The sequence below is a fragment of the Solanum pennellii genome, chromosome 5, assembly GCF_001406875.1.
Source record: "Solanum pennellii chromosome 5, SPENNV200".
In the NCBI taxonomy this organism is placed as follows: domain Eukaryota; kingdom Viridiplantae; phylum Streptophyta; class Magnoliopsida; order Solanales; family Solanaceae; genus Solanum; species Solanum pennellii.
Window position 1 is genome coordinate 61,058,608 of NC_028641.1, and position 15,517 is coordinate 61,074,124.

Below are 15,517 nucleotides of genomic sequence, written 5' to 3' on the forward strand. Positions count from 1 at the left end.
TAAATATTTTTATATATATATATATATATATACTAACTATTTTCTTCAGCTGCTCTAATGTTTTTTGCTCAAATAAATCCAAACTTTTTTCCAACCCCCAACAGAGGAAATAGAGGTTTATATAGGGAGGCTAAAATAGGAGCTACACTTTCAAAAATCAAGTGATGAAGCTAAAATACAATTCATACTCCCAAAAATCGTATAAAATACAAGATATTAAAAACATAAAGGTAAAATTTAGACTTTATGAATGTATTTCTTACCTGATAAAACCTACTCCAACAAAACCTGTTTGAAATCGTGTTTTTAAGCGAGAAACTTGAGAGAAAACTGTAGCTTCAGTTCATCATCTTTCCAACAACCCAAAAGCATTCATTCCTTCTAAACACAAAACAAAAAATCAAACACTTCAGATAACAAGAAGTCCTGTTTGAGTACTAGCGCTTGATGAAATAGGTACCGAAAAAGAGAATCATACATACTATTGAAGAAATCGTTATTGGAGAAAACGACTTGAGCTCTTCAGTTCTTCAGCTCTTCATCTCAGTTCTTGGTCGACTTCTACTCTTAAGCCTGTTCTTCTCGCAATCTATATCGGAATAGAGAAGTTGTTCTTTAGATTTCTTCACGTTTGTTCTTCAGCTCCTTCGCGTTGGTTCTTCAGTTCCTTAACAAAATCAGAAAAGTGAAAGCTGAAGGAGGAAACTCAAGTAAAAGAGTAAAGAGTTAAAAGTTAATTTTTTTAATGATTTTTTGGTGTTTTTTTGGCCTATAAAAATGGGAGGAAGAGTTGAAAATAATTAGCGGGAGAGTGAAAACATTAAATGTTTTAGTGAAAAATTTTAAGTCAACACTTATAAGGTGTTGTTTTTTCAACTATAAAAATCGGAGATGTTAGAAGTTTGGCCATATATGTAAATAGGTGTTTTCAATTATATCATATTGTAACAACACTTATAATGTGTAGCTTCTACCAATAAAGAGTATGCTATTGAGGTGTTGCCAAAATTATAGTGGCTAAAAGTTAAAAATTTCTGCTACGCTTTAAATGTTTTCCCAAAACTACTTTACACAATACTTTTTAAGTGTAGTCCAGAATTAGTGTAGCCGTAGGCTTAAAATGGTGTGGTGTTATGTGAAACCTTGAACCTACTGGTAAGGTTATGAATGTTGAAGTTGTTAGCCGTAATGGTGTCCTTCAATGTAAAGGTATGATAGACTTAAGGTTAATTTGCTGGAACGACATCATATTAATCCTTAGGAAAGTCTTGATGAGATTCTTGTCGCCATTGGGAGGTAGCCTTAGTGGACGTTTCTTTGATAGGGTAAATGTGATTGGGTTATAAACTTGATATGAAACCCTTTTATATTAACCTTAAGTCTGAATTAACAAATGAGAAAGAAGGCTAGCACCAAGTGAGTATCGTAAGGGAATTACTTCTACTTAAAGAATGAGACTAAATTACAAAACATGTCCTTCATATTCCTTAACATGTGCATATATGGGATGGTCTAAGTTCTACCATTGGCAAGTAGAACACCCTCATTGGAGTAGGTTAGAACATCGGATTCCATATCTTGCTACCATGGTCTATGTCAGTTATTGCTTATTCTCATCATATGGAATACTACTAGCATTAGAGAAGTTCTATGAAGATTAGGTGGTGGTAGGGGACGCTATCTAGACATTACACAATAGGCTTTGAAAGTGTTAGTTGGAGTTCCTAGGTCTTGTCCAAGACCATTATTTGAATGTCCTTTATATGTTGAATGTCTCCTAAATTAGCCAATGAGTGTATTGAATTAAGTTAATGAATAAAGTATGGTAAATGAATAATTAATTACTTAGAGTAGTTAAGGGTTGTTTAATTTAGGTTTGAAGGGGTCATAGGAATGGTCACTTCGTATCTTACCTAGATAATTCTTAAGAAAGACATTAGTTAGGGAAGATGTTGATTATGTGGATATGATCTAAACTTGGGTATTCTTAAGGATTATTTAGGTAGTCTTGAAGAGGTCAATCATGGACGTTATCTTTTTGATTTACTTAAGTAAGTCTTTTGATATCCTTTGGTATGAATATGTCATATTATCTATATGTTGATGTGTTGATGTCTTGTAGGTGTGTATGTGTCTTATTATAAGTATTCTTGAGGATCATTTAAGCATGCTTAGAGAGGGAGTATCGACGGACTCTCTTTGTGTTGCTTAACTGAAACTTAGAATATCTTTAAGTGGGATAATCACATACTAGAATATGTCTTGAATGAAAGAAAGTAACTTCACTGTAACAGTGAAGAACTTAAATGTACAGTGAAATCACGCTACTATAAAGTCGCCTAAAAAATGTGTAAATTTTCTTAAATGTTATCTTTTATGTTTCTATGTTTTTATATGTTGCTCTTATGATTATCATATGATTTTTAAATGAAAGATTCATATTTCCAATAAATGTTCGTTTTCATGATTTTCATCTATTATTCCATACTTAGTACATGTGGTTGTACTAATCAATGCTTTTATCTATCTGTTTAGTGTTTAGTAGTGAGGAGCATTTGGGAAGCAAGACGTGGATCGGAGCATCATTCAAGTGAAGTCGAAGTATGTCCTCAATTGACTCGAGGGCATATATGCATGTCTTTTATTTCAATGTATTTTAATAGACTAAGTATTTCTATATAATATTGTGTATGGGCAGTGTCCCAAAAGTATTCTCGTGTCTTAAGTTTGATCAGATTGAGATTTAGTATTTCCTATGATTTTATATGAAAGTGTTTTTAAAGACTATTGAATTTCATTATGTATATGCGATGAATGATTTGTAAGGCCTTCTATACGACCTCCGAGGGATCAAGTACACCGTTTTGCGATACGATATTGAGTCTAACTTCAAGGATTCAGTTTCCTGATGTGACAAAGCTTGGTATCAGAGCATAGGGTATGAAAGTAGTATTAGGAATTGAAGTCTCATCAAGTCATGTCTAGTAGAGTGTTGACCATCTGTGTGAGTCGCGACACATCTATGGGTGAGAGGCTATAGGACGATAGAGTTTCCCTTCTTTTCTTCTCCTATATCATGCCGTAGAGTAAGAGTGTCACATCCGGGTTTACTCCCTAGACGTAACTGGCGTTGTCTTCCTTTTGAAGGACCAAGACTAGCCTCTTAGTCTCATGTCATTACATTCATAGGTTGAAAATGCGGAAAAAATTAGAACTTTCATTATCACTACTTGTAGGTTTAAATAGACCTCTACATACATATAATATATATTTTCATATTGAGTAAACATAGACCTTTCATCTAGGAAGGTTGCATAGCCTTCTACTTTTATTGCACATACATATACGTAAAATATAGAAATTCTCTCAACGATTGTCTCATCTCATACCATCTAAACGAATATAACAATATGGTCATAGACCTTACATCAACAAAAAAGACCACGTATGGGTCATATGAAAGTACAATACTCAATTAAAAGGAAAGAAATTAAAGAGTAATTAAGCTTATAACAAGTCCATATGATAGATAATGGCATTGTCCTCGAAAGTTGAGGATCTATCCCACTTGGATGAAAGGAAGAATCCAATCCTTCAAAAATGTTGCCTTTCAAACTCTTCAACGACCAGATCCTGAAATGTTTGGGAAAAGGGAAGAAGATGGGGTTAGTACTCCACATGTACTAAGTATGAGGTCTTATGAACATACACAAGAGAAACATGATTAAAAGAACTTTTTATCAAAACATGCCAAATTACCCCTTTAGGTGCCTAATGCAAGGTCATGTAAGTCATATCAAGGAATAATATCACAAGAATAAATAAGAGTCAATCATATCATAATAAGCAAGACACTACTCGTGAATTCTTATCAATTCAACGAGTGCAATGACCAAGCAAAGCCCATAGCCTTGCCCAACAAAGTAAACTCAACAAGAATACATAACCAATGTTCAACTTTAAAAATATAGTCCAACTATATATATCATGAGGGTATTCATCATCATATATAGACATTTACATTGTAGCATCAACATATTATCATCACATACATCATTATAATATACTTACATAATATCAACTTCCTAAAGCATCCATCAAAGTCAACTAGTGCAAGGCATAGGTAGAGTCCCATACCCCTACCTAGGCTAAGTTAAATCTCTCAAGTCGCCTTAGTTAGTTTATACTTCATTACTTTATTTTACTTTAGGGATTAGTTGCCTTAACCGACATAGACCATATGAGCTAAGTGTGAAATCCGATGTTGTAGGACAAGAGACCACATAGACCACTCTTTGAGAAGTCATCACCTCCCATTGACAAGTTCACTCGGTGCTAAGATAAGTCCCTATATTGAAATGTTTTTAAGCCTTTAATTATCGATCAAAACATAGTTTTGGTTATAGGGTCTTGCCCTTGTATAATCATCATCATCAATAGCTCAATAAGAATTGTATGAGTATAAGTCCTTTCATCACAATTCATATAAGTGAAGTTAACACATTAGCATTTCATAGCATATCAATGCACATTGATAGTTCTGACCATCCTTATATAACACACTACTTAATCAACCTCCCAATATAGTCAAGACATTTCAATTTAACATTATACCACCCTATAATACTAGTATAAGGCATACAAATTAATAGCAATTGGAAGTAAAGATAGAGATTCTAGTACTTACCAAGTATTCCTCATAGTCTATCATTAAGGTATTTCCATAAACCCATAAATCATACCAATTTGAGGAGTGAAATAATCACACAATGATAACCAATAAGATAACAAGGCCAATTGCATCTCTATAACACAATTCAACACTAGATCATAACTTAAGACAAGGTTCGTAGGCTAATTTCATATTACAATTCATAACCTAAATCACATCCCAAGAACTATAATTATAGGCCTATATTTCATCCTAATTTAATCATAATAACACCAAAATATAGGAACCTAATCAATAACCAACTCAATTTAATGATCACAATACAATACAGAACAAGCTCACAACTTAGTGTTAGGGATAGAGGATCATATTCTTCAATTTAGATCAAACCATCAAAAATAACCATAATCAAGTTGAATTATATGTTAATCTACTAAGTATAACCTAAAGAACTCATTAACGACTCAATTCATAACTTACAATTTCATAATTGAATTAAACCTATAAGAAACTCAACTTTTGAATTCTAGTTTGAAGGAACTCTTTGAAGAAAGAGTCTCAAAGATAAATAGAACCCATGACTTAACGTTTGGAAAAAATTTGATTGTGAATTCGTCCCTTTCCAGACCCCAAACCCCAATTCTTGCTAGTCTTCAATGGTGAGTTCAAGTAGCGAGAGAAATCAGAGAGAAGGAAGAGTGTTTATTTGTGAGTTTTCTTTAGTTTAATGAGGGTTGAGGGTATTTATAGTGGGACTTAGTCAACATAATTAGTATCCTTTTAATACCCAAATAACCCCTAAACCACCTAATTAATTAAATAAACTGAATTAAATGTGTTTAGCAACTTAGGATAGTCTGTGAGTCGGAGGACATCCTCGCCTCCGTCCTGCAGTCCGTCATCTCGGTCACCGACTGTGTAGGCGAGGGTCTTCCTCCAGTTGTCTACGTGTGGGACGACGGATGTGTAACAACCCTAAAAACGGCTATGCTAAATAATGCTTAATGTGCCTAGAATGCCTACGATTAGACCGGGTTCACACGGATTGATGCGCGTAGAACCAGATCTCTGAACCCTTATGACATCCAAGACAACTAACGTGGGGAGTTATTTGATCTAGTAATGGTGGGGTCCAGCAATGTAGGGCTCCCGAATATGAAGATTTACTCGGATAAGTCTTACCGGAATTAAAAGGGGGAAATCTTATGTTTGGAGGGTCTAAGGGTAAAATGCTCTTTTTCAAGGATAAGGTTAGTACCGTAATTATCCTAAAAATATAATCAATTATTTAATTAATAAAGTGGAGGGGCATTTTGGAGAGAGAGGGCCAAAAATTGGCCCTTAGAGTGTAGTCTTGCTCCACTCAGGTTCGAACCTAGGTGGAAGCAATGAATTAAATTTGTTTTAATTTAAGTTGGTAAATTAATGTAATTAATTCATAATTATTAATATTATCTGATTTAAAATAAAAGGAAAATCATATTTTTATAATAATTAACTAAACCTTATTTGACTAAGTCCTAAACTAAACTTCTAAGCCTAAGGTCATTCCGTCCTTTGGCGCTCATCTCTCTCTAACGTCTCTATCACTCTCATTCACGTTCTCTCTGACAAATACTGTACATGAACAGTAGGTAAACAAAATTTCTTACACTTGAATAACTCACAACGAAAAATAAAATCAAACGCTAAGCAAAATACATTAGGCAAAGGGAGAATTTTCCGTGAAAAGTTTGGTGTTGAAAATTGGTTTTGGACGTTACTGTTGGAGAAGGTTTGGGGAGAAAATTCAAGGTTTGAATATCATAAAAGGTATGGTTTCTCTTCTCTCTTGGTCCTTTTCCCAAGAGACCCCTTAAGGTTAAGAATATTCATTCCGAAAACTAGGGTTGTTCCCCGTTGCATATCCCTGTCACTAGCTCCCAATGATTCCTAGGATGGGTATTTGTAGTAAATATTAGGTGTGTGTTATGTTTTCATGATGAATGTGTTCATGTTTGTGTTTTTGAAATCGTATGAAGCATATGTATTTTCGAAACTATGTGTATGTGTGTGCAAGGATGTGACCATGAGCAATATTCTCGGATTGATGCTCCAAAATTGTAATGTTATGGTTGTTATGTGCATAAACTAATGTAAATCGTGATGTTCATGTAAGATGAAATGTGGCTCATTTGAGTGATAATCACCTAGCTAAACGAATCTATGAAAAATGCACCCTAAAACATGTTAAATTGTCTACGAATTACCCTATGAGTTCAGGTGAAAATGTCGAAGAAAGTGATTTGAAATGTGACTAAATTTCAACAAACTTACAAGTTTGGTTTTGGATAAACATATATTAACAAATCTTGAAAATTAATTGAGTGTAAATTAGGCGAGGTCACTAGACTTCGAACCCGTGACCTCACCCGTGAGATACACTAAAAACATGAAAAGAAATGAGGGTTAAAGGGATTCGATCTCGGGTTTATTTGGCTGAAAAATAAAATGCAAAATTAAGAATGAGAGGAGTGGGATTCGAACCCACATCCTCTCTGTCAGAACATAAGAAAAACTAAAATAAAATAAATGTGAGGCATGAGAATTGAACCCATGACCTCTAGGCAGTAAAGAAGAATTAGAAGAAGAGTTAATAGAAGAGAAATGTGAGGCATGGGAATCGAACCCACGACCTCTAGGTAGTAAAAGGGGATGTGGGGGTTCGAACCCACCACCCCTAGGCCAAGGAAGAGAATTTCCAAAGGATAGAAATAAAAAGGAAACGCTAATGTTGGGGCTCGATCTAGGGTCCCAATGTCATGTGGATCGAAAATAAATAAAAAGAAAATTGTAAAGTGTTGTCCAAGGGGTTTGAAAATCGGGTTCCCTTGCCCAAATTCCGTATTGATATATAAATCATACGTGAATTAAATATTCAAGAATAATGTTGCCTACTTAGATCGAAATTGAGATCTTGGCATACATACAAGATGCATAATTCTTGTACCACATAATCTTAGGACGATATGAATAACTTAAACGAAGCCTCATGACTTGTGTGTATAGACCCATAAGTCTAGCATACATTTAAAAATAAGTGAACCTAAGATGTGTGTAATGAAATGATGTAACCCTAGAATGATTAAGTAAGAGTGTAAAACACACTAAATGGACAAATGCATTGACACATGATGAAATGAATAATGAAATGATAAAATTAACAAAGAAATAATAAAATGAACAATTAAATGATGAAACCCTATAGGATTAAGTAAGAGTGTTAAACACACTAAATGGCCAAGGGCATTGGCATACGATGAAATGGACATTTACGTAAAATAGGGTGAGTAATTATGAAAAGCAAATGTGCTAATGTTAATGAATATGGTTACAACATGATATTAGGATAATGTAAAAGATGTGATCAATCTCAAATGAGCCTAAGAGAATGTTTCCCAAAACGTACTCACCTATGAGAGTGTAAAGTAAATGAAGAGACCAATCTCTATGAACACTCTAATGAAAGTATTGAGATTAACACACTTAATACTAATGATGACATGAAAAATCATCTATTGGGCTATGATGTCCTTATACTAGAATCCAACTTCCATGACGTATGAGTTGAATGTAATGGAACTTTATACTGAGAACAAATAGACTAGCTATGAGCGGTGATGCCTTCTTTGGGAAGGGCGGAGGTTCACGTAACCCTCATGAGATGAGATTGTCCGGCATGCCGGGTATGGGTCTCCTTATATTTCCTAGTCTTTGAACCTATACTGCCAATATAGGGATCTGGCGGGGTTCAATTCCCATATACGCTAGCATGTTTTGTGTCACTTTGGCCGGTGATTCCACCTATTTTTGGTGTGGGGGAAACACTAGATTTCATGACGCTCACATTGTCTATGTCGTTTAGAGTTAAAGTTCCCCATGAATGAATGAGGCCAGACTACAATGATGCACATAATAAAATTAATGATACCAAATGTGTTAGGATAGGATAATCAAGAGGTGAGCTAGGCTCAGGAAATGACACTAGGTTATTCTTCATCATTGCACAGTGAACCCGATGAAAGACTCAAACTACATCCCAGGTATAGATGGTGTTCATACTAGGTTATGAATAAAATGAAATGAAGGACGTAAGAATGAATGAAGCAGAATCTGTATTTGCTAAAGAAGGCTCCCCAGTTGAGTTACCATATGTGGATCCCTCATTTTGGGATGTCTTGATGTCAAGTCAATGATTCCAAGGTCTCTTTGATTATGAACGAATGATATGAAAAATGTTATGTGTTATATGCTATACGTTATGTGCTATATGCAATATGTTATGTGGTTTGTGCAAGATGTTATGTGTTGTGTGCAATATGATAAGTATGATGATGCATGTTAATCTCACAGCATGACCTTCCTAATTGAAATTTTGAGGTTCTCAGTTTCCCAATCAAAATTTGGAAAGCTCATTAACTTTCCTAATCCCAATTTTGCAAGTCACTCACTTGACTTTCCGTAATCATGTTGCTAGTATAGAGTTGTTCTTAATCATGCATGTCCTTGGTGCGTGCTTGCATATACCCATACTTATTACAAGTTTGTACTAATCTCATACAATTCTATAATTTTAGGTTCACGCGCAGGTGGACGGTAGAGCTTACAGGTTGATGTTGCAGCTATCAGGACGTTGAGCTGTCATGCGGACTTGGTAGGCACTCATGCTTTCGAGGATGTCTACCTCTATTATCTATCTTAGATGTAGTCTATATCTAGTGGAGCATGTTCCACTAGTGTTTCTTTCCACTTTTGTTTAGACTTTCTATTGGTGTCATTTTGGCAAAAATACATCTAATAAAACTATGAACTAATTCTTTCATTTGATTATCTCATTATTAGATAGTTTATTTGGGAATACCTATGATGTTAAGTAGTATGTATACATGTATGTTAAGAAACAAAAAGTTAAAATTTTCTGATAAAATTAACCTGAATGAAGTAAGAATAACATATGTAGGCTTGTCTGCGATCTCTCATAGGTCAACGACACTGGTCACGTCTGGGGTCTAGAGTCCAGTCATGACATATTGATTAATGTATAGTTAATTGATCTAGTTTCATGAATATTGTTATAATTGTATTAAATTGTTGGTGATGGCCATGGGAAGTGCCTTGTTATTTCGAATTCGATGATTTGGTATTGGATTGAGATATGAACGATGGAGTGGTGGAACACTTCCCTATTTCCTTTATTGTATGATTATTAGACTTAAGTTTTATTGTGATTTATATGGTACACTTATGGTGGCGGTATTATGTGCTTTACTTGTAATTTATATGGCCTTGTCAGCGATTTTTTAAGTGATATGATGATCATGGCCTTTGTGGTGAAATACATGAAGTATTATGATGATTTGTGAAGTATGATAATGTCAATCTACATGATAAGTATTGTAAAAGTATATGTGTTCTATTAATGTTATGTAGGTGATCATATTAGACTATGTATGTGGCTTTGTGTGTATAGTGTTAATGTCGATATATGTTATTCCTACTTGACTATATGAGTATATGATGTTTATATTTATTTTGATTTGATAGTGTATAGGATCACTTAAAGATGATAAGAGTTATTTTCTATGTGCTTCAAGAATGACATGTATCATGACTTAAAGTGAAGTATATGGTGTCTTGTCTTGGTTACTTGTGTTCCTTAATTAATGTTTGTATGAAAATGAATATGTGATGTCTTTACGTAGGATGCTAAAGTCTCTTAGTCTTGAATGTGTGAATGACATGTGATCGTAAATAAGTTAAGAGGGTCTCTTATGTGAAACCTTGAACCTAGATGTATGGTTAAAAATGATGAAGTCGTGATCTGTAATGGTATCCATCAAAGTAAAGGAATGATATACGTAAGTTCAATATGATGGAATGACATCATATTAATACTTAGGAAAGTCATGATGAGCTTCTTGTTTCCAGTGAGATGTAGACTAGTGGACCTTTCTTTTGTAGGGTAAATGTGATTAGGTTATGAACTTGATATGGGACCCTTTTATATGAACCTTAAGTGTGAAAAACTGTATGAGAACGAAGGCTAGGACGGAGTGAGTATGGTAAGGAAAGCAGTTCTAGTTAAAGATTTAGACTAAACTACAAAGCATGTCCTTCACATTCCTTAACCATGTGCCTACATGGGATGTGTCGAAGTTCTACTATTGTCAAGTAAAACACCCTCATCGTAGTAGGTTAGATCTTTGGATTCCATGTCTTTCTATAATTGTCTATGTCTCTTATTGCCTATTCTCATCATATGAAATACCTACTAGCATAAGAAAAGTTATATTAAATTTAGGTGCTGGTATGGGATGTTATCTAGATATTGCACAATAGGCTTTGAAAGTGTTAGTTGGAGTTCCAGGTCTTTTCCAAGACAATTATTTGAATGTCCTTTATGTTTTGAATGTCTCCTAAATGAACTAATGAATGTTATTACTTAAGTTAATGAAGAAAGTATGTTTAGTGAATAAGTATCTACTTAGAGTAGTTAAGGGTTATTTAGTTAAGGTTTGAAGGGGGCATAGTAATGGTCACTTTGTATCTTACCTAGATGAGTCTTAAGAATGATTCTAGTTAGGGAAGATATATATTATGTCGACATGATATAAAAATAGGTAGTCTTAAAAATTATTTAGGTAGTCCTTAAGAGGTCTATCCTGGACTCTATCTTATTGATTTACTTATATAAGTCTTTTGATAGCCTTTGGTATAAAAATGTCATATTATCTATGTGTATGTGTCGATGACTTGTACTTGTGTATGTGTCTTATTTTAAGTATTCTTAAGGATCGTTTAGGCATGCTTAGAGAGGGTGTATGGGTGATCTCTCTTTGTGTTGCTTAAGTTCGCCTTAGGATAGCTTTTAGTAGAATAATTACATACTAGAAGATGTCTTGAATGAAGGAAAGTAACTTTACTATCACAATGAAGAACTTCACTGTATAGTGAAGTGAAGCTATTGTAAAGTCACTTTAAAAATGATTTAATTTTATTAAATGATATCTTATGTGTTTCTAAGTTGTTAAATGTTGCTCTTATGATTATAATATTATTTTAAAATTAAAAGATGCATATTTCAAATAAATGTCCATTTTTATGTTTTTCATGCATTATGCCACACTTAGTACATGTACTTGTACTAATCCATGCTTTTATCTATCTCTATATTGGTAGGTGAGGAGCATTTGGGAAGAAAGACTTGGATTGTAGTATCATTCAAGTGAAGTCGAAGTATGTCCTCAATTGACTAGAGAGCATATATGGTGTCTTTTATTTTAAAGTATTGTAAAAGAATAAGTATTTCTATATTTGTATGGTGTATGGGCAGTGTCCCAAAAGTATTCTCCTATCTTAAGTTTGATGAGATTGAGACTTAGTATTCCCTATGCTTTTATATGATTGAGTTTTTAAAGAATATGAAGTGTTTTGTGAAGAGTTTGAATTCCGCACTACTTTTCATTATGTATATGGAATGAACGATATGTAAGGGCTTCTACAAGATCTCCAAGAGGTTAAGTATGCCGTTTTGCAATCCGAGATTGACCCTGACTTCTAGGGTGTGGTTTTTTCATGTGACAAAGCTTGGTATCTAAGCATAGGTTATGAAATTAGTATTAGGAATCAAAAAGTCTCATCAAGTCACGTCTAGTAGAGTCTTGACCATCGGTGTGAGTCGCAACACATCTATGGGTTAGAGGCTATCAGACAATAGAGTTTCCCTTTTTTTGTATTCCTATCTCATGACATAGATTAAAGTTATGAGTAATTTTTTCTTATGTTTTTACTTCTGTTTCTAGGAATATTAATACGAGGAGGACACCGACTAGGAGAGCTGAGGAGAATGATGTTCAAGAGGAGATTCCTCCTGAATTTGAGCAAGTTCCTCAAGGTGCTCAAGATGAACAAGTCCCTATTGTGAGTTGAGAGAATGATGTTCCGGTGGTTCCGCCGAGTTAAGTAATTGTTATATTAAAGAATCGTTGATCGCTTTAGCCCGAGCTGTCACTACTAAAGTTAATTTAAGTATGGTGCCTAGGGTGAAAGTTGTTGATAGAACCCGGAAATCTAGGTTAAGAGACTTTGTGAGGATGAATCCTCCTAAATATCTTTGCTCTAAGGTGAGAGGTGATCCCCAAGATTTCCTAGATGGAGTTTACAAGGTGTTGAGTACTATGGGGGTTACATCTAGTGATAAGGCGGAGTTAGCTTTGTATCAGTTGAGGGAGGTTTCTCAAGTTTGGTGCACTCAATGGAAGGACAATAGGCTGGTAGAGTCGGCTCCTATTGAGTGGGAAGAATTTAAGGAAGATTTTCTTGGATAATACTTTCTCTGTGAGAGGAGGGAAGTTAAAGTTGAGGATTTTATCAATCTCAAGCAAGGCAATATGAGCGTTGAGGAATCCTCCTTGAGGAATCCTTCTTGAAGTTCTCTATATTATCTAGATATGCCCCATCTTTTGTGTCTACTCCAAGAGATGAATTGTTCAGTTTTGTTATGGGTTTCACCGATCTAGTGAGGGAGGAATGACGTACGACGATGTTACATGCATCAAAATCAAGAAGAACCTAGGAGTGCTAAGGTAAATTTTGAGAAAGGAGGTGGTTCTCAAAATGTCAAACGTACAAGTGTCACTTGTGGAAACAGGAATTATGGTGAGTGTCTAAGAGGTAAGGGGAGTTGCTATGGTTGTGGTAAATAAGGACACAAGGTGAGATATTGTCCTAACATTGATTCTAAAGGAAGAGATGTTAAGAAAGATGCTCCTAATGTTCCAAAAGATGATGCTCCAACTAAGAGGTGTTTCTATGCACTCCGTACTAGAGGAGAGAAGTCGTATGATGGTGAAAATGATAAGGGTAAGTCCTTGCTTTTTCATTTTAGTGATATGATTGCCTTCTAAGTGGGGGTGTATGGTTAGTAGATGGGATAGAAAGTCATAGGAGTATGTTGCATGTACATGATGTTTAGGAGTTTTGTTGAAATTGAATTTCATTAAATTCTTGCATTGTGTATTTTCTGAAGTTATCATTATGTTGTTATATGTGTTTATATGATGTTAATTTACATATTAGTATGTTTCTATCATGATTTGCCTAAAAGTTGATTTTTTAAAAAAATTGCCTAAATCACTATATCTTTGAAACTGCTAACTGCTAAAATTTTCAAAAATTGACAAATTCATTGTTTCGTCTATAACTGTTGTATATGATAATGAATATAAAGGAGGTTTTGATATTTTGTAAGAAACATGTGAGCTTTGTAATATAATGAATTATAGATTTGTTTCTAGTTTCTTTGTTGTGTTATGAACCTCTTGACTATGTGAAATTGATGTTTTATTTTTTATTGTGTTATATGGTATGATCATGAACTCCATGTTAAATCTCTATTGCTGGATGTGTTCGTAGACTCACAAGTGTCATTGAGGACGAATGTTGTCCAAGTTGGAGAGAATGTAAGATCCCAAAAATGACTTAAGGTGAACTAGAGCCTAAAATGTTGTTCATGGTTGTATAATGTCCTAAAGTTATATAATATAAGCTATTAAGGTAGTGTCTAAGAGTTTAGGTGCATTAGAAGTCAAACGTCAAGGGACGACTGAGACGTTCGACAACTAATACACTCATGTGACTCATATGTGGTTTTATGTGTATCTGTGTGATTCATGAGGTTATTTCGTCCTTATGTGAGTTATTATTGTGTATATAGTCAGTGTGTCATGTTTCGTAATGTTTGGAGGTCAAATGTCCAAAAACATTCATGATGTTTGAAAGTTTTGCCTTAAAACGATATTGTGTTGTCTAGGCATGTTTCTTCCAGTTTTACGTGTTTTTTGGGTGAAATTAATGTGAGAGGTCCTAAAATTGTATACGAGCCTGTTTGAGTTGGACACGTCTGGGAAAATATCTCCAAGGCCCATTCAAGGGTCCTTGAGGAAGGACCCATAGTTGGTGCCAAGGCTGCCAAAGATAGCCTAACCAACAGATGGCAATCAACGCCAAGTGGGTCAGACGACGCCCCGTTGATGGTTCTCCATCGATGGAAACTTGGGCATAAGGGAGAGTCATGGGGAGTGATCCAAGTACAAGTCTCAGTCCAAGACCATGGACCAACAGGACGGTCGGTTGGTCAAGGGACAGACCATCGATGGGCAACTGTCGATGGGTCCGTCTCCTGCATTCAATTAACTGCCAAGTGAGGGGTCAAATTGTAAATCAACCCCACTTCCAAATAAGGGATTTTGGGGTTACTAAGGGGTATTTTGGTTATTTTAAACATGAATATAAGTATTTAACACTTTGAAGATATCACTCTTCCAAATCAAACCCCCAAATCCCTTAGAAATTTCGTATAACTCCATTGTACTCAAAACTCAAAGAAGGGATTTGATTGAATAACATAGTGGAGATTATTAATCAAATTGAAGAATTTTCTTTATTGAGGTATTATTTTTTATCCTTGAAACTCTCTCAATCAAGGAGCCCAACTTTCAAAAATGTTTTCTAATGTTTTCAAAGTTGAATTGTCCAATTTCATGTTCTATTCCATGGGTTCTTGCATTAATTGTTTTTAAACATTGAATAAAGATTGAATTGTTATTGTCTAGATGATTTCAAACTAAAATAACCAATGAACCATGAATTGGATGAACCCTAGTTTTTGACTAAGTTATGGGTTTACTTGATATTGATCTAATGTTGATGAATTCCAATGTAGTTTTATGTAGGCTATTTATTGATGTAATAATTATAGTAAATTAATATATAGGTTGCATTATATGGGTGAATATTTAGTAAATT